General features: G+C 39.9%; 1 long non-coding RNA gene across 2 annotated transcripts in view; it reads left to right on the top strand.

The window, feature by feature from the left end:
- Positions 1 to 11,015, top strand: part of LOC123508965 — a 55,071-nt gene extending 44,056 nt beyond the window's left edge. For both annotated transcript variants that reach the window (XR_006676057.1, XR_006676058.1), the window contains exon 3: positions 10,883 to 11,015. This is a non-coding gene — a long non-coding RNA (uncharacterized LOC123508965). The remainder of the gene's footprint in view (positions 1 to 10,882) is intronic.
- The last annotated feature ends 9,942 nt before the right edge of the window (positions 11,016 to 20,957 follow it).

Raw genomic sequence — 20,957 nt, 5'->3', positions numbered from 1 at the left:
GTGTGTGTGTGTGTGTGTGTGTGTGTGTGTGTGTGTGTGTGTGTGTGTGTGTGCGCTTGTGTGCGTGCGTGCATTACAGAAGCCGCTCATGTGCATCATTACTCTGCTTCCTTGAGTCTGAAGGAAAAAATTCTCGTTTCATAGGATTCATCTGTCCGTGTGTGTGTGTGTGTGTGAGTGTGTGTGTGAGTGTGAGTGCGTGCGTGCGTTTTTACTTCCCGTTACGTGCATTGCTGTAAAGAAAAACACAAAGGACATCATATTTTTACCTGCACAGCTATCACCTGAATGAAATTAAGGCAACAGCAGTGACATTAGTTAAAAATTAAACCGTATACTCTGGAAAGGAAGACAAAAAAACTATATATATTTCACCTGCATAGCCAAGACGTCACTTCATAGTAAGATAAATAAATAAATAAAAAAATAAAAATAAATACAAACTAATAATTAAAAAGAATAGCAAAACCAATCCACTCGTTCTAATTTATTTGGCTAACTTTATTCATCTTTTAGGGAACTGGCAACCAAGTGGGCCTTTTTTTTTTCGTCTTTATTTTATGGTGCCTTTATTTCCCTCTTCTATGAAAAAAAATTAAACTTCACACAGTCTAAGAAGTGAATGAATAAATAGAACTCTACATAAACAGGAAAATATAATAAAAACACAGCTACTCCTTCAATCACCACGACGCAGAGAAATTAGGAAGGTTGTCGACTTTCATTTCTTGTGTTAAAGGCGTCACGAGGGCAGCGTATAAATAAATAAAACACTAAATAAAAAGGAAAATAGGGAAAAAAATCCCATAGGTACTTGAATCACCACGACACAGGGAAGTTAGGAAGGGTGTCGACTTTCATTTCCTGCATTAAAGGCGTCACGAGGGGCAGCGTACCTGTAAAAAGGTAATGAGCGTGAATACTACTTTTATATTTCCGCCTCCCGCACGTTCAGGAAGGCTCGGTGCGTCTCTGTTCCCTCTGTAGCTGTTCTGGCTTTGAAATCTCTGGAATGACGAAGAGAGATTTCAAGGTTTATTTGTGTTGTCTTGTATCTGATTTTTATTTTATTTTTTCACATGTGGTTATTGATTTTTTCAGTCGAAAGGCTCTAGTTTAAGTGACACTAGGTTTTAAAGGTGTTTTGATGATTCTAGTGACAGATTAACAAGGTTTCTACATTACTAACAGGAGAAACGCTCATCTAGTTATGGTGATACAGGTTTGTGAAGGCATTTTGATGGTTCTAGTAGATTAACAAGATTTCTACATTACTAACAGGAGAAACGCTCATCTAGTTATGGTGATACAGGTTTTTAAGGCATTTTGATAGTTCTAGTGACAGATTAACAAGATTTCTGCATTATTAAAAGGAGAAACACTTATCTAGTTATAGTGATATAGGTTTTAAAGACATTTTGATGGTTCTAGTGACAGATTAATAAGCTTTCTGCATTACTAACGGAAGGAACACTCTTGGGAATTTGAAATATCATCTTTGTGGCATTTGAAAAGTTATGGCGAGAAAACAAACCGTTTCAGAATACAGGTCACAGTGAGATGCATTAGAAACACGTATTCTTCCACTACATCGACAAACTTTCTCTGAGGTCTCTCCCTTGCACCAGATAAAACTAGCAAACATTACAACTAAACTTTCACTGCATCTATGAACTTCTTAATTAAATCCTCTTCTCTCCTGTCGTGTAAATCCCTCCCAAATCCCACAGACGAAGTAAAACCAGGTATAACAAACATCAATTACCTTTTATCTAACCTCTGTAACCTTCCACTGCATCCATAAACCTTTTAAATAATTCCTCTATACTCCTCTATCGTGTAAGTCCTTCCTAAACCTCACAAGTGAAGTAAGAAAAGGTATAAGCACTAATTACGTCCCAGCTACTCTCTGTATTACCTAAGGGCACGTAGCAACGCCTCGCATCCTGGTGTTTCCTCAGTCAGCCTTCAAGTGACAGAAAAAGCAGCGGTGACAAAAAACAAAGGCTCATTCCATTATTATTTCTGTTTGGCAAGTCATGCTTCACTGCCTTGCGAGATGAAGCGTCTTTGTGGTGGTAGAAGTAGTAGTGGTGGTGGTGGTGCAGTAGTAGTAGTAGTAGTAGTAGTAGTAGTAGTAGTGTTTGTTGTTTTTGTTTTTGTTGTAGGAAAGAATAAGTAACTAATTCGTTTAATAGGGGTAGTGGTAGTAGTAGTAGTAGTAGTAGTAGTAGTAGCAGTAGCAGCAGCAGCATCAGCAGTAGTAGTAATAGTAGTAGCAGCAGCAGTAGTAGTAGTAGTAGTAGTAGTAGTAGTAGTAGTAGCAGCACCACCACCAGCAGCGATAGTAGTAGTAGTAGTAACACTAGCAGCTCAAACAGTAGAAGTCCCACCACCAGTATAAGCAACTAAACTCAAACAAAACACCATGATATCAGTAACCCAGAGAAGACACCAGCTGTAACTCTGCCGCAAGAACTCCCAGACGTGACAGACCAGAGTCAAGAAGCGAGAAGGAAGGAGGTAGCCAGGGAGGGGAGCTATTATTAGTGTTGATAGCGAGGCGAGACACAGAGGCGGAGAGACTGTCATGATGCAGATAGAAACGATAAGTGGCTGTAGAAACAAGAGGAAGCTTAAATGAACACAAAGGAAGAACAATTAGAGAAGTTATTAGGTTTTTAAGGTGTTTGAGAGAAGATACGGTAAAGACAGATAGGATGGTAATATTAGTAGTTGTAGAGACAAAGGAATGCATCACAAAGGAACTCAAGTGAAGAACAACTTATTGGAGGCAACATTATAAACAGGATCAAGAGGGGAAGGCACGTGACCTGAGAGAGAGAGAGAGAGAGAGAGAGGTCAATTATAACTTCCACGTGACACACACACACACACACACACACACACACACACACACACACACACACACACACACACACACACACACACACACACACACACACACACACATTAGCTGTTTTCTTTGTGTTTGTTCGTGTGTTCGAGACAGGAACCAATAGAAATCCAGAAATGAAATGAAAAGAAAGAAAAAAAGAAATCTCGTCATTTTTATTTTTAGTATAGAAATAGAATCTTCACCCTACAAATGTACTCTCTCTCTCTCTCTCTCTCTCTCTCTCTCTCTCTCTCTCTCTCTCTCTCTCTCTCTCTCTCTCGGTTTATGACTCAGAACATTTCAATACTGTCATTTGTTTTTCTGCTTTCCTTACAGTTGACAAATAATGAAATAAATGAATCAGTCATTTATTCATTATTCTTTCTCTCTGGCCTATTTCCTTTTCTTGTCTTCTTTCGTTCGTCTTATTATTCCTTTCTCTATTTTATCTTCCTTCTTTCTTTCACTTATCTATTTCCTTTTCTTGTCTTTCTTTCATTTTGTTATTTTTTTCTGTATCTTATTAAATGGTAATGCAAGTAGAAATATTAGAGTTATCCTTCCTCGTATGACAGTTTTCTCTCATTAGTCCACCTGTCTCTGAATGTCACGTTTGAATAACAGCTCATCAATAAGGTGGTACAGTGGGTCTATGCGTGCTTTGGGGTCCGAGGGGTCTCCAAGCGCACGGGTTCGAATCCTGTCCACGGTCCGAGTGTAGGTTGGGCTTCCTCACTCACGGCAACGGTTTCCTAGCGGGTGGGCTTTGAGATAGGAGGTACCCCCAAAAAGTATCCCCTTTAGCCCATAAATTCCCGTGATAAAGCCCACATGGTATAGAGAGAAAAAAAAAACTAAATTAAATGCGAGTAACTAAATAATCCTAAATGAAAAAGAGAAAATAAATACATATAAATACATATAAATACATATAAACATTTCTCATTATTATTTCTTTTCATTTCCAAGTCTTTTCCATGAAGAACCGCAAGAAATAACCCGTTTTCTACGAAGTGAAGAATTAGAATATATATAAATGTTTGGGACTAACCCTTTTTCGTGTCACTTGCCGGCGTATCTCTGTTATCAAGGGAGGGGGCACGATAACAGCAGATTGGGTGAGATTATGACGAACGACTGCAGCGGGAGACGGGGAAAGATACGAATGCTTAAGTTTGTCTGTGTGGTGTGGTGGTGGTGATGGTGGTGGTGCCCGGCTGACTCTGGGACTCCCTAACGCTGATTTGTGTCTTAACTGCAGTGTTGTTGATATAATCGTCACCATTTCACACAGTGTTTCAGACCAAGATGCTACCGCCTATACAGGAGTGGCCCCCAGATCACTGTTTCTCAATGTAACTTCGTGTGTGTGTGTGTGTGTGTGTGTGTGTGTGTGTGTGTGTGTGTGTGTGTGTGTGGTGACTTTTTACTTTTTTTTTTTTTTTCGTTTTCTGTTTTCTGTGTTTTTTTTATTGGTGTTTCTCTCTCTCTCTCTCTCTCTCTCTCTCTCTCTCTCTCTCTCTCTCTCTCTCTCTCTCTCTCTCTCTCTCTCTCTCTCTCTCTCTCTCTCTCTCTCTCTCTCTCTCTCCGTGCAAACTTTTCACGTATTTTGGAATCAAGATGTGTGTAGGTCTCGTTGTTGTTGTTGTTGTTGTTGTTGTTGTTGTTGTTGTTGTTGTTGTTGTTGTTGATGTTGATAATGATGGTGAAGAGGTGGTGATGGTGGTGGTGATAACAGTGACAGTGGTGATGATGGACCAAGTGGTGATGATAGTGAAGTGTTGCAAAGGAAAGGAAAACGTGGAAAACTGATAAATAAACCAATATAAAGAAAGAACTAAAGAAAAATAAGAAGAAAATATAGAAAGAAAGAAAGAAAACGGAGAATTTGAAAGAAAAAATGAATGCACATGAAAAAAAAACAAACAACGAAATGAAGAAATGAAAAAACCCACTCCTCTTTTAAATTTCGTGTGTTTGTAAGGGTGTGATTGTGTCAAGATGTATTACACACACACACACACACACACACACACACACACACACACACACACACACACACACACACACACACACACACACACACATTACTTATTAAAAACACGTATGGGATTTCACAGGCAGGAAATCCGAACAGGTATAGACTTGTACAATTACGAATAAGCAGTCAGAGGAGGGAACTGATAAAGAGAGAGTAGAGAACGAATAAGGAGGCAAAGCATAACAGAAGAAGACGAAGAAGAGGAAGAGGAGACGACAAACCAGGAAAATAAGAACGAGATGTGTAAAACGTGTATAAGACCTGTCTCTTATGAGGTAATGGTGTGTGTGTGTGTGTGTGTGTGTGTGTGTGTGTGTGTGTGTGTGTGTGTGTGTGTGTGTGTTTATTTTTTTCATTATTTTATTTTGCTTTTTTTTTTTTTATTTATTTATCTTTTTTTGTTTAGTATTTTATTGATGTGATATATTTTATTTTTTCTTCTCATATTTTGTTCATAATTATATTTTTGTCAGTTTTGTTTAGTTTTTTTTTATTTGCATTTTCTATTTTTCTCTGATTATCGAATTCTTTACTTATCTATTATTCATTTGAGTTTGTTTGTTTCAGTATTGTTCCTATTGGTTTCATTGTTTGCTCATCCATCCTTTCCTCTTTTCTTCCTTTCTTCCTTCGTTCCTTCCTTCCTTCCTTCCTTGCTTCCATCGTCTCTATCTCGCTCTCTATCGCCATTCTCATTTCTTTCCACTCTTTCATTCTCTTTTTCTTTCTTTCACTTCATATCATTTCGTCTCTCTCTCCATCCGTCCTTTCCCTTTCCCTTCCCTTCCCTTTCCTTCCCTTCCCTTCCTTTCCCTTCCCTTTCCTTCTCTTTTCATCCCTTTCTCTCATCATTCCTCACCTTCCCTCTTTCCATAACTTTCCTTCAGACTTGCCATGAAAAAAGCGAAAGATTGGCTGAATACGAAGACTTTCCAGAATCTTTCGTTTTCTTGCCTCAAAAGAATACAAATAAGTGAATGAAAAGAAATGGAATATAGAAAAAATGAAGATAATGAATAGTTTGATAGATAAATAAGGAAGAGGTAAATTTTTGATGAAGTAAGATTTAAAGTAATGTTTTTTTAAGTGTTTTTTTTTTCCTTAATCCTCTTTCCTCACTTCCTGGTTGTTCTATCTATGACTAAACCACTAATTTTACTCCTCAGGCACACGCGTCACACTTTAGATAAACTCATATTACCCTGATAAGCCCCTCATAAACCCCCATCACCACCCTATCACCAGTCATCACCTCAGATAAAGCCCAGTTCCCACCTCATTACCCCATCATCACCTATCGCCTCCCATCATTGCCCCATCACTGCCCCTTCCATGTCACCAACTCTAGCTAACTGCACTTAACCCCTTCAGCACCATGGCGTCTTTCCATATTCACTCTGCTTACTATTTGGTGGTTTTATACAGCTTCAGTAACTCATACGGGGATTTAAAATAGTGAAGATTTTGGCCATTAACCCCTTTAGTACTGCGGCTCATTTTTACCTTGAGATTTGTGTACCAATAGATCATTTTATTGACATTACGAACGGTCTATGGAGGTAAGGAGTTTAATGGTTACAGTCTTTACTATTTTAATCCCCCGACATAAGTTTCTGAAGCTGTATAAAATCATCAAATAGTAAGCAGACTGAATATGGAAACACGTAATGCTACTGAAGGGGTTGATCTCTTGAGCCTTCGTAATGCAAATAAAAATCGTCTAATCATACCTAAAACTGATGCTTTTTTTTTTTTTTTATGCAAGAGAGAACGCTGTCAAGGGAAAAAAATGTTAGAAAAAAAAATAAAGGCCCATTTAAACTGTAGGTTCTCTAAAAGGTCAAAAGACTCATCTAAAAACAAGGGACAAATGTCTCGACACCTCTCTCATAAAGGAAGTCAAGTCGTAGGAAGGTTGAATCACAGAAGCAGGCAGGGAGTTCCAGAGTTTACCAGTGAAAGGTATAAATGATTGAGAGTACTGGTTCACTCTTGTATTAAAGGGTTGGACAGGATAGGGATGAGAGGAAGAAGAAAACCTTATGCAGCGAGTTGATGAGACGAAAAGACCCTTCTTAATGTCAATAAAATGGTCTAATCACACCTAAAACTTGTGGTAAAAATGCGTCCTAATAATGAAAGGGTTAATGACGTGTTGTGATTGTTTTGGCTTTTTCATTTCGACTTGATGCATTTGGAAAGTTCTAGTGTAAGTTTGTTTTTCTAGTTTACCTGTTTTCATTACTTTTTTTTTTTTTCAACTGTTTTAAAATTTTAGAAGAATCGTGAACTTCTACTCTGCATTTAAAAAGTTCCCAGAAGTTAAGTACGATTTTCAAAGACGTTTAGCTTAAAGTGTTGAAGAATCCAGTGATAGTTTAGCAAGGATTAGATAAAAGGAAACAGAATGAGAGGACCCAGCTGATTATCTCCATGGACTTTGGAAATCGGCCTTGTGAGAGAATACAGTGGTTAAAAATACGAATCTTTTACCTTACGTACGTTTTGTAATGGCAGACTAGGGTTAGATTAGGCCGAGAGTGTTGTGTTAAATTCAGGTAGCGATAACTCTTTAACTGCTAATGACTGACTCTCTCTATCGTCTGTTTCTTTTCCATTTCTTCCATCAACTCCAGTAGTGGGACACATTTTTTTACCTTGTGTACTGTTAGACCATTTTATTGACATTAGGAAGGGAGGGGAGGGGAAGGAGAAAGTGTGGAGAGGGGAGGGAAGGAAGGAGAGAAGTCAGAACATTAACCTCTTCAATACTGAGACACATTTTTACCTTGATATTTGTGTACGATTAGACCATTTTATTGACATTAGGAAGGGTCTGTGGAGGTCAGAAGATTAATGGCTACAGTCTTCACTATTTTAATCCCCCCACTAAAAATAGACCATTATAGACCATTCTTAAGTTATCTTTCCTCTATACTTCTTCTTCTTCTTCTTCTTCTTCTTCTTCTTCTTCTTCTTCTTCTTCTTCTTCTTCTTCTTCTTCTTCATGCGACCTTAATCCCACTGTATTGCAACCAACTTGCTTTTGCATTTCCATCTTCCTACGACTTGACTTTTCAGAGGGAGGCACTAAGACATTTATCCCTTACTTTTGGATAACTCTCAATAACTCTAAGGGAAATGGCAATCCAGTGGGGTCTTTTTTTTCCACTTTTTGTTGCCCTTGTCTTCCCTTGTCTTCCCAAAAAACTGCAGCTAAAATCATCACATGAACTGGAATACCCTATTTAAACCTATTGATTTACCCCCAACAAACCCAGTTAGTGTCACTGGTACATGTGTGAACAACGTGTAGGGAAGCTCCTTTTGCCTTTAGAAGCTTGTGTTACGTAATTGGCGCCAGGTAAACTCCACCAAGTTGTTACGAGCTGTGTGTCACGTAGTATGAGAGATAAGATAGTTCTGCATACCCTTCAGCATTCACCCTCCCTCTCCTCTCCTCTCCTCTCCCTTCTTCTCTCCTCTCCTCTCCTCTCTCTCCTTTCCTCTCCTCTCTTCTTTTCTTCTCTTATCTCCTGCTGTTTCTTTTTTTTTTCTCCTCTCTTTTTCTCATCTCTCTCTCTCTTCTCTTCTCTTCTTTTCTTTCTCTCCTGCTACTTCTCTTCTTCTTGTTCTTGTTCTTCTTTTCTCTCTTTCTCTCCTCCTGCTGCTTCTCTTTTCTTCTTTTTTCTTCTTCTTCTTCTTCTTATTATTATTATTATTATTATTATTATTATTATTATTATTATTATTATTATTATTATTATTATTTGTAGTGTTTCTGTAATTTTCCAGTTCTATTTTTTTCTCTTTGTTTTTATCTTGTCTCTTTTCCTCTTGTTCGTGTTTTGTTGTTTTTTTTCTTGCTCTTTTTTTTTCTTTATGCATTTTTTTTGTCTCATTTCCTTAATCAGTTTGTTCTTTTTTTTTCTATTTCTTTTCTTTCTTTCATTCATTTATTCATTTAGTCATTTTTTTGTTATTTCTTTCATTCTTCGTCATTTTTCTAGTTCTTTCATTTTTTTTTTTTTCTTACAGTTTTCTCTCTCTGTCATCTCTATTTCCTATTTCTCTCTCTCTCTCTCTCTCTCTCTCTCTCTCTCTCTCTCTCTCTCTCTCTCTCTCTCTCTCTCTCTCTCTCTCTCTCTCTCTCTCTCTTTTCATTTTCCTCTTCCGTTGTGTCATTTATCTTTCCTCTTTCTCCGTCCTTGCCTCCTCCTCTCTTCTTTGTCTCTCCTTCACTTATTCTTTCTTTCTCTCTTTTCCAGCCAGTTTGTCATCTTTCCTTCATTCTTTTTTGGGTTCTTTTTGTGTCATTTCCTCCCTCTCTTCTATTCTGTCTTTCTTCCCCTCGTCTTTCTCTTCATTCATCCTTTCCTCCGCCTCCTCCTCTTCTTATCTTCATCTCGCTCATTCTTTTTCATTTTTCTCAGCCAGTTTCTCATTTTTCTTTATTCTTCTTACTCTTTATCTTTCTTCCATCCGTTTATTTATTGCAGCTTTCCTTTTTCTTCTCTCTTTTCTCTTCTCTTCTCTTCTTCAGTCACGCTTTTCAGGTCTCACCCCAATAATAGTTTAGTCTCCCTCTATGTAGACACGTTTTCTGTGAAGGAATAGACACTGGAACACCACTTTAGTTTTTATTTATTTTGTTTTTTACCTGGTTTTATGCGCAATCTTTCAATTTAGTATAATGTAGATGGGAAAGAAAGTGGCCTGGTGAAAATATAGTTACTTTAGTCTTGCCTGGTTAATGAAGACAGGTTATAAATCTTTTTCCTATAATACGTTTATTTATTTTTTTTCCTCCTTTTTATGAAGTGAAGCAAAGCGAAGTCATGATTGTTCACCTTGATTCATGTTTTTTTAGTTTCTCTCTCCATTATTTTTTTTCTATCTTTGCTTACTAAAATATATTCAATACGTGGGGAATAGGAGTGAGTTTTAGGCAGTGTGTGTGTGTGTGTGTGTGTGTGTGTGTGTGTGTGTGTGTGTGTGTATGGTGAGAGTAAATGTCTGAGGTGTAGATGTGTTGTATGTGGTTTGTGTTGAGTGTTGAAGTGTTTCAGAGTATTCGAGTGGTGAAAATTGAGGATGTTGCGTGGTGTTGCTCTGTTTTGCCCCGTCATGTCCTATCCCTCCGCCCATTCACCTCCCGACACTAGCCCCACCCTACCCCACTCCATGCCCTCTGACGTCCTCACTCCGGGAACTTCCTCGTGTTGCAAAGAAATGTGTGTTTTTCCTACTACTGTTTTGTGCTCTCTCTCTCTCTCTCTCTCTCTCTCTCTCTCTCTCTCTCTCTCTCTCTCTCTCTCTCTCTCTCTCTCTCTCTCCTAGAAATATAGGTTAATTTCTTAGGGAATTTACCTGTACTTTTAAATTTGTATGATTATTGCATGATTTTTTTGTATTTGTATCACTATTCTCTATCATCATCATCGTATTTTTTTTATTTACCTCATATTTGCATTATTCACTTTTTTTCACTTTCATCATTGCTGTCATCATTATCATCATCATCATCATCATCATCATCATCACTGTTTCATTATTCTTCCTTTCATTCTTCGTCACTATCATCTTCTCTATTGTCCATTTACTCCTTTCTTACTCCTTCACTATGGTAATGATGATAGTGAAGGAGAAAAGAGAGGGATGAGACAATGAACTTATCCTATCCTATCCTAACCTAACATAACTTATTCTGACGTAACCTAACCTAACCTAACCTATCCTATCCTATCTTAATTAATCTAACCTAACCTAACCTAACCTATCCTATTCTAACTTATCTTATCCTATCCTATCGTAACCTCACCTCACCTAACCTATCCTATTCTATCCTATCCTATCCTATCCTAACCTAATCTCACCTCACCTATTATTACTGTCATCATCATCCATCGGTCCAGCGTTCTAACCCTCTTCTTGGTCCACAGACTGCCGGGACGTGCGGGCCGTGGGGACTTCGAAGCTCATACCGGTCCGCTACACTCACCTCGCGCCGCCTGTGGTCCGCCCAGACCTGCAGGGACGCGGCGGGCGGGGAGAGCGAGGCAGCGGAGACAGGGACCACCGGCAGGAGCTCACCACAGACTGAGAAGTGCGAGGGGTCACGAGGCAGTAGCGGGAGTGTGTCTCGGAACAACTCTCTTGATAACGTGCTCGGCGGCGGCCCTTGCTCCCACACACATGACCTGCCTGACCGCTATGCCTGCAGAGTAGACGCGAAAGTGAGCGACGCCAGTATTAGCCAGGGGAGCGGCGCCACAGAGGATGCCCTTCGGAATGAGATAACACATACCAAATCCACGTCTTCCGGGGATCTGAGCGGCCGCAATGGAAGAAAGTACGGCCAGGGTGACCTTTTGCCCAGCGGAGGATTAATAGACGATTTCAGGCCAGTTCCAGACACCAAACTGGAGTCCTCTAAGGAACCCAACCCCCGCCCCTTCTTTTTCCTGCCTTCCGAAGACGAGGACGACTGTTACCGCACCGACCAGGACCTCCAAAGCCACCCAGACCTGTATCCTTGCCCGAAGACTAACGGCCTGGGCGGTGCTGCTGCTGCTGGCCACACACCAAGCCCACACACCACCCAGACAACCCACACCACCCACACCACCTCAACCTCCAGCACGCAGAGTAACAAGCCGCCCACACCAGCCTCTCCGCGAAGTCCACACAAGACCTCCGTGATTGAGAGCGCGGATGAGATAAAGAGCCGTATTCGTTACTGCCTTCAGCGAGCCAGGAGCCGCAGCACGTCCCTCTCCGGCCTGGGCAGCTTCGAGGCGGGGCTCTACCGTCTGGAAACACTCCTGGACGACAAGAAGAAGGACGCGCCATCTGTTGACGATTTCCAGAGTCACCAGTACTCCAGCCTCCCGCCCAATATCCGCCATCGCCCCACGGAGAATGTGATGCCTAAATACAAGGAGGTGGGCACCATCACAGGTAGGAACACGAGGGAATTAGTTTGTTTGTCCTATATAAGAAGAGACATATGACCAGGGCAATAGTGACTAAACAAAGAGGTCCACTTAGATGACAAGAGGAAATTAATTTGTTTTTCCTATATAAGAGGGACATCTGACCAAAGGGAAATAGACTAAAGAAAGAGACCCTTCTTAGATAAGCAAGATGAAGGAAAGGAAATTTATTTATGTTTTCTATATAAGAAGGAACATCTAACCAAGAGTAATAGTGACTAAACAAAAAGGCCCCACTTATATGATAGTCCCCGAGCAGGCCCGCGTGAGAGTTAGCCAAAAGGAAGTGATAAAATGATATAGATAATACAATACACACCATTACAGGTAACCATAGATTAGATTAGGTCATTTTATTGGCCACAACTATTATTGATACGCATATTCGATAGTTATTCGTCTCAGAAGTGTCTTATACTGAACAGCTAGTATGGAAATAGTGTGATATCTTAGGAGAAAAGGGAGGAGGAGGAGGAGGAGGAAAAGGGGACACGCGAATGACAGATAAACAGTTGATGACCTCACCTGTATGTTTATAATTTTTCTTTATTTATTTATTGCTTATCATATTCTTTCCTCCATATATCTTCCGCCTTGTCTTCTTCCTTCCTTCCTTCCTTCCTTCCTTCCTTCCTTCCTTCCTTCTTTCTTTCTTTCTTTCTTTCTTTCTTTCTTTCTTCCTTTCTTTCTGCCTGTCTTTCTTCCTTCCTTCCTTCCTTCCTTCCTTCCTTCCTTCCTTCTTTCTTTCTGTCTGTCTTCCTTCCATCCTTCCATCCTTCCTTCCTTCCTTCTTTCGTTGCTTTGTCCTCATTTTACTCTCATGTCATTCATCTTCTCTCCTTCATTCACCTTCTTTATTAGTTCTTTATTTATTTCTTGCTTGTCTCTTTCTTCTCTGACTATTTATGACTTGGTTTTTATTCCTTGCCTAGTCTTGCATCAGTCCTCCTCCTCCTCCTCCTCCTCCTCCTCCTCCTCCTCCTCCTCCTCCTCTTCCTCCTCCTCCTCACTCCATTGCTTGCTATATGACAGTTCTGTTCTTAGTATTCTCTCTCTCTCTCTCTCTCTCTCTCTCTCTCTCTCTCTCTCTCTCTCTCTCTCTCTCTCTCTCTCTCTCTCTCTCTCTCTCTCTCTCTCTCTCTCTCACATTTCCTCTCCCATCCTTTTAACATTCCTTTCCCTCCACTTGCCCCTCTCTCTCTCTCTCTCTCTCTCTCTCTCTCTCTCTCTCTCTTTCTCAACGCTAATGAGTTTGAAGGAGGCGAGAAATTCGTAATGTTTTCTTTTCTCTTTTTCTCTTTATTTTTTGCGTTACATATTATTATCAAATGAGATGGGGGAGGAGGAGGAGGAGGAGGAGGAGGAGGAGGAGGAGGAGGAGGAGGAGGAGGAGGAGGAGGAGGAGAGAGGAGGAGAGGGGAGAGAGAGAGAGAGAGAGAGAGAGAGAGAGAGAGAGAGAGAGAGAGAGAGAGAGAGAGAGTAAAGAAGGGGAATAGAGAAATGAGTAACTAGAGTAGAGATAAGAAGAAGAAGAGGACAGATAAGGGGAGAGAGAGAGAGAGAGAGAGAGAGAGAGAGAGAGAGAGAGAGAGAGAGAGAAGAGGAGAATAACAAGTAGGAAGAAAAGAGAAGGAGGAATAACAAATGAAGACAAGCAGCGAATATGGCACCTCCCCTCTCTCTCTCTCTCTCTCTCTCTCTCTCTCTCTCTCTCTCTCTCTCTCATGACGCCACACTTGCCAAAAATACTTAACCCCACCACTAACACACCCCTCCTGTACTCTCACTCAAGCCACACTCTCACCCTAACCACACCCTCTCCACATCGTCTGTTCGGCGTATTATTAGCAAAGTTACCATCGCTTGGGGCAGACAGCGGGGTGTTAGCTTGGCAGGGGATCAGCGCGCGGAGAGGGGAACCCGCCGCCCGGTTGACGCATGCGCAGACAAGTTGTATTGCTATGAACGGTGCCAGTGTGGGTGGGGCCGTGAGGGGAGTGCGTGTGTCTGCTCGGGGCGGAAAGTGTGTATGTGTATGTGTGTAGAGGCTTTGTGTTAGAACATGGTGTAGTTTATTGGGTTTTTCATCGAGTTTTGTGGTTTTGAAGTGGTTTTTGTGTTGGTTATTCGTTGGTTTGTATTCCTGTGAGTGCAAAGGAGAGGTTGAGAAATGAAGTACGTGAGGGAATTCTTTATGAGTTTCGGTAAAAGCAAGTTTGTAGAAGATGAAGTGTCGTGTTTGTTTCTGTTTGTGGTTTTAAAAGGTTATATTCGGTGGCTTGGTGTTCATATGTGTGAAGGAAGAGACTGGGAATAATTGAAGTACATGAAGGAGTTAATAATGACGGAATGGTTTCAGTGATAGCAACTTTGAGATTAAATTTCACGAGTTTGTTTGTAGTAATGTTTTTTGTTTAGGTCATAATGTCACGACTTTTTCTTTCTCTTTTATACAGTAAGTGAAGGAAGAAATTGAGAACTGTAGATGTGTGGGAAATAACAGAAATAATGAGTGATGGAATAGTCTCAGTACTTCTCATCTCTCCACCACATTAACCACTTCAGTACTGACACATTTTTACCTTGAGATTTATGTACGATTAGACCATTTTATTGACATTAGGAAGGGTCTATGGAGGTCAGAAGATTAATGGCCACAGTCTTCACTATTTCAATCCCCTACATGAGTTTCTGGAGCTGTGTCAAATCGCCAAATAGTAACCAGAATGAATATGGAAACGCGTCATGGTACTGAGGGGATTAAGAAGTCTGGCGAGGTTGTCTAGTGATATTTTCCTATAGGAGTGTCAGTGGTCTTGTTTCTGTTGCTTAAGTGAAGAACTGGAGACTTTAAGAGGATTGAAAATTGAAGAGTGTTGAATCGTTCCGAAAACTCTTCTCTTCGTCTTAAAAAGTTTCAATTCGTAACTTAGCTTTTCACTGAGGATTGTTTTGGTGTTTGTGTTTCCTCCTGTTATTGAAATGGAAACTGTACTGGTGATTATAAGGTGACTGAGGATGGAAGAGTGTTAGAATCGTTTCGAAAAATCATCTCCGTGTTATAAAGTTCCATTCCGTGATTTGGCTTTTCATTGAGAACTATTTTGATGTCTGTCTGTGCTTCCTCCTATTACTGAAATGGAAACTGTGCTGGTGATTTTAACATGATTGAGAATTGAATAGTGTTGGAATCGTTTCGAAAAATCATCCCTTCCTCTTAAAAGGTTTTACTGTGCGATTTATCTTTTCACTGAGGACTGTTTGATGTTTGTGCTTCGTGTTATTGAAATGGAAGCTGTAGTGGTGGCTTTCAAACGGCTCATGAGTAAATAGTGTTGGAATCCTTTCGAATATTCACTACTTATCTAAAAAAAAAAAAAAAAAACGTTCCATTCCGCGACTGTTTTAGTGTTTGTGCTTCCCTCAATTGATAAAACGGTAACCAGTAACTCTTCCACTGCTGACAAACCTTAATTAATCTCTGTAACTTCCATTCTGTGCCAGGATCGGAAACGTTTCTTCAAGCTTAATCCCTTCAGTACCACGACGCGTTTCTATATTCATTCTGCTTACTATTTGATGATTTTATACAGCTTCAGAAACTCATGTGGAGGGATTGAAATAGTGAAGACTGTGGCCATTAATCTTCTGACCTCCATAGACCCTTCCTAATGTCAATGAAATGGTCTAATCGTGCACAAATCTTAAGGTAAAAATGTGTCCCAGTATTGAAGAAGTTAAGGACAAAATTACCTTCCCTTTTTCTCCCGCGTGGGGCCATACAAACAGTTTCTAGTGCTGGGAAGGTTGAGTAAGGGCGACCATAGCAGCTGAAATGTTGAAAGGCGTGGTTGTTGGTAGTGCGCTCTCGAGGCTGACCTTTGCTTCCTCAGGCCTTGAGAGTTTGAGTGGTGGCCTGCTTGAAATGACGCAACACCCAAACAGCAACCGCACCATGAACAACAACAGTGACTGCGTGTCTTTAAATGCCTCCTTCTGTGTTGTAGGATCTTGCTTGCCTTGTTGGTTAATGATGGTAGATTTTGAGATTATTATTATTTTTATCATTTTTTTTTTTTTATATAAGAGGCGAAAACTGGCATAGGGCAAAAAAAAACTTCCCTTCAGTATTGGGACTCATTTTTATCATGATATTTTTGTGTTTTGTGTGTCATTAGATCATTTTATTGACTTTAGGAAGGATCTGTGGAGGTCATAAGATTAAAGGTCACAGTCTTCACTATTTTAATACCTTCAGTACTGGGACGCATTTTTACCTTGAATTTGTGTGTGATGAAACCATTTAATTGACATTAGGAAAAGTCTTTGGAGGTTAGAAGATTAATGGTCACAGTCTTCACTATTTTAATCCACCACATAAGTTCCTGAAGCTCCATAAAACCACATAATAGTAAGCAGAGTGAATATGGAAACGTGTCATGGTACTGAATTGGCTAAACAAATAAGACTCACATAGATGCCAGTCCCCAAACAGGTCCGAGAGAGTTAAAAAGAATGGAATAAATGTCTTGAAACCTCCCTCTTCGTTGAGTTTCAGATTCGCCTTTTATTTCCTCTCGTAGCGCCGTAGATACTGTTAGGATGAAAACGAAGCAACAAGGAGCGTGGTGGTGTCAAACGGTCAACGCAGAGTCTTGCAGAATATAAGGCTTGATAACACGTCAGTAAAAACCACCACGTTTGTTGACACAGCGCCATGATGAACCCACGTTTTTTTGTGATGGCTCAAATCTTATCAGCAAGTTAGTCGAGTTTGATAGGGAAGTTTACACGTGTTTCTTTGCGATATACCCGTAAAAATTGACTATAACTCTGATATATAACAACACCACTAAAAGCAATGCATGGAATCTTTATAAGCGTCTAGAGTAAAGAAAGGAGATAAAAAAGAAAAAAAATAGTAGTTCTTTGATATGTTCTCTCTACCAATTATTTCTTTTTTTTATTAATCTACTGAAGGAGATTAAAAAGAGAAAAAAATATTAGTTCTTTCATGCGTTTCTCTTTACCAATGAAGTTGTTTTATGTGTTTCTTTTTTGTTAATCTACTGAGGGAAGAGAGAACCAAACAAACTTCATATACATAAATTTCCCAGCCCTTGGTCAGCCTGGCACAAACACTAAAGTCCAAACAAAAGACGATCAGAACACCAGTAATCCCTCTATTCAGAAACTCCTTCCTCTCTCACTACGGCAATTTTCTAAGGCCACAGAGACAACTATTCGGGTTTTCAAGACAATTTCTCCTTTTAATAAACTAGAAACCTTGCCAATCTATCACCAGAACCATAAAAATACTCTTAAAAACACAAGTAGAGAAAATTAGCCGGGTTTTCAAGACAGTTTTTCCTTTTAATAAACTAGAAACCTCGCCAATCTATCACCAGAACCATAAAGATACTCTTAAAAACACGAGTATCTCCATCTGGACCCTTTGGAAAGTAGTGACGGTGAGAGAGCAAAGCGTTAGCAAAGCGATTTAGAATACAGGCATGAGATTTGCCGCCTCCTTCCCCACACACCCCTGAGCCTCCTGATGAAGTGACTGTCCCACCTTTGTATCTTGGCACCGAGACCCTTTCCGGCACCTCGTAACATTCCACCGTCACGTTATTGACTCCTTTGCGGCTAATGGACACGTGACACCCCCTACCTCGTGGCAGTAACCGTACACCATTCAAGTGAGGAGGAAATGAGACAAGATTTGAAGTATTTTTTTCTTTTATTTATTTATTTATTTATTTATTTTACCTCTTGTTAGTGTTTTTCGAGATTATCAAATTTAAAGGAGGTTTTATTATTTTATCTTCCAATCGATTCATTCTAGATTGATGTAGTGAGGAAGGATGACGTTAGAGTTGTGTTTAACCTCTCCAGTACCATGGCACGTTTCCATACTCATTCTGCTTACTATTTCGTGATTTTATACAGTCAGAAGATTGATGGCCAGAGTCTTCACTATTTTAACCCCACACATAAGATTCCAAACCTGTATTAAATCACCAAATAGTAAGCAGAATGAATATGGAAACGCGTCATGGCACTGAAAGAGTTAACTGAACATAAACACGCTTCATTTCAGCAGTATTGTGTTAAGGTGAATTTTAAACGAATAGAAAGAGGAGGAGGAGAAGGAGTGACGAAACGCATGTGTTGTGAATGGAGTGAAAGGAAAACTGAGAACTTTTAAAGGGAGAGAAGGAAGAGAAAAGGAAGAGAAAGCCATAAGGAGGGATGGAGTAGAGGATGGAGGAAGAAACAGTGTATACAGGTAAACAAACAAACAGGTTAATTGATTACCTAATAGCACCTGTAGTTGTTTGTGTGTGTGTGTGTGTGTGTGTGTGTGTGTGTGTGTGTGTGTGTGTGTGTGTGTGTGTGTGTTTACCTGTTTCTTGGCTTGTTGAACTGGTTTGCTGCCTTGCTGAATGTGTGTGTGTGTGTGTGTGTGTGTGTGTGTGTGTGTGTGTGTGTGTGTGTGTGTGTTTGTTTGTTTGTTTGTGTTTGTGTGTTTAATCTTGTGTTTAGATTTGTTTTCCTATTGACTTTTATATCCTATCCCCATTTCCTTCTTCCTTACTCCTCCTCCTCCTCCTCCTCCTCCTCCTCCTCCTCCTCCTCCTCCTCCTCCTCCTCCTCCTCCTCCTCCTCCTCCTCCTCCTCCTTCCACAACAACCCAGTGGTAAGTTCCTGTATCTTGTTGTTCTTTTTTTTTTGTTTTGTTTACTTACACGTGCCAAGGTAATACTCTCTCTCTCTCTCTCTCTCTCTCTCTCTCTCTCTCTCTCTCTCTCTCTCTCTCTCTCTCTCTCTCTCTCTCTCTCTCAACGTGGCAAGATCTCTATTAGCACCATAGAATTTACATCACATGATTAAGACTGATGTAAGAGAGAGAGAGAGAGAGAGAGAGAGAGTTTGAAAATATGACCACTAATATTTCTTTTTTGTGTGTTTACGATTAATTTAGCCTTGTTTAGTCTTATACATTTATCTATTTATTTATTTATTTATTTTATTTATGTATTTCGTCTAACCTCACTAAACCATCAAATTCCCCTTCAATATAACGTAATCTGTTCCTTAGTGCTGAGTCAATAGGGAGCTTTCAGAGATTGGATAAGCATGGATTTGGATGGTTGGATAGCATTAGACACCTTTGTTCATACAGGGACCGCCACGTGTAGGTAGGTCTGGCAGTCTCTTTTTACCCTCCCCTCTTATCATTTGTTCTTCTGTTCTGTAACCCCCCAAAAAATTATAATAGATAAATAAATAAGCAGGTTAATGAATGGAAATGCTAAGGGTGATATTTGTTAAAGCATTTTTCATTCACGTTTTGTCATGTAGGAGAGGACTGGTCAAGGGCAAAAATGTAGTGAAAAAAGGCTCACTCAGTTACCAGTCTCCTTATAGAGCCGATAGGATTCACCAAAGGACAGAGAGAGAGAGAGAGAGAGAAATGTCGTGAAACCTCCTCCCTCTTGGAAATACAGACACAGGCAGGGACCTCCAGAGTTTATTTATTTATTTATTTTTTTTTTTTTTTTTTTTTATGTAAGAAGGAGAACTAACAAGGGGGAAAAAATGAATATCAGGAAAAAAAAAAAAAAAAAGGCCCACTTGAATTGTAGCCTGCAGAAGATAATCAAAATAATAAGTTGAAATTGATGGACAAATATCTGGACAAATGTTTACTTATTTTTACTTTATAGTCAAGAGGATAAGGGTAACCCAGTGCCCTATATATAAATTTTTTTGCATAAAGTCCCTTATCACATCTATCTATGTTACCAGGTCTTCGTTTATTTGTGTTGTTATCAAGTACGTGCTAGCTTTGTGAATTCCGATCCCTTGTTGTGGTATTGGAATCCATTGCTTTTTTTTTATAAGGGATTTGAATGCATTGGTAAGGTGTTGAGGTTTTTTTTCTAGTATAGTGGGGTTTGAATGCTTTGTTGTGGTATTGGAATTTATTTTTTTGTAGTTTTGTGAGTGTTAAGTGTATTGGTGAGTGAGTGTAGTGTTTCCTCCTCCTCCTCCTCCTCCTCCTCCTCCTCCTCCTCCTCCTCCTCCTCCTCCTCCTCCTCCTCCTCCTCCTCTCATGCCCTTCTTTTTTTTTTTTTCTCTTCCTTTCTCTTCTTTTATTTGTTTGTGTCCTTCTTGTCTATTATGTGTGTGTGTGTGTGTGTGAGAGAGAGAGAGAGAGAGAGAGAGAGAGAGAGAATTATAACTTGTTTTAACCATACCCTACCTTACTTCAGTTTTCCTTACCGTACCGTACCTTACCATACCTTACCATACCTTACCTTACCATACCGTACCGTACCTTACCATACCATACCGTACCTTACCATACCATACCTTTCATACCATACCGTACCTTACATACATACATACCGTACCATACCATACCGTACCTTACCTTACCTTACCTTACCATACCGTACCTTACCATACCATACCGTACCTTACAATACCTTACCATACCGTACCTTACAATACCTTACCATACCGTACCTTACCATACCGTACCTTACCTAATCTTACCTAACTCTTCCAGATGTGTGTACCGGAGACAATGTAGCAGAAGTAGAGCTCATCAGTTTGGTACAAGAACAAATTCCCTGTTATAAGCTACGCGCCGACACCCTTACTGAGTTTTCGGGTGAGTAAAGTGCTATTGTTGTTCTTGTTGTTATTTTTGTGTTAGTTGTGTTGTCCTTGCTCTCTCTCTCTCTCTCTCTCTCTCTCTCTCTCTCTCTCTCTCTCTCTCTCTCTCTCTCTCTCTCTCTCGTCCTCCTTGACCCTCGCTCTCATCCACCTTCACTCTTTTGTACTCTCTCTCTCTCTCTCTCTCTCTCTCTCTCTCTCTCTCTCTCTCTCTCTCTCTCTCTCTCTCTCTCTCTCTCTCTCTCATCCTATTCAATTTCATTTTTATTATTATTGTGTTAAATGTTCTTAATTTTGAAGGTTTAGGCAAGTTACTCATAAAACATTGCCA

The sequence above is a fragment of the Portunus trituberculatus genome, chromosome 25, assembly GCF_017591435.1.
Source record: "Portunus trituberculatus isolate SZX2019 chromosome 25, ASM1759143v1, whole genome shotgun sequence".
Lineage (NCBI taxonomy): Eukaryota > Metazoa > Arthropoda > Malacostraca > Decapoda > Portunidae > Portunus > Portunus trituberculatus.
The sequence above is the reverse complement of the archived record's forward strand: the minus strand, read 5'-3'. Positions and strand labels throughout refer to the sequence as shown.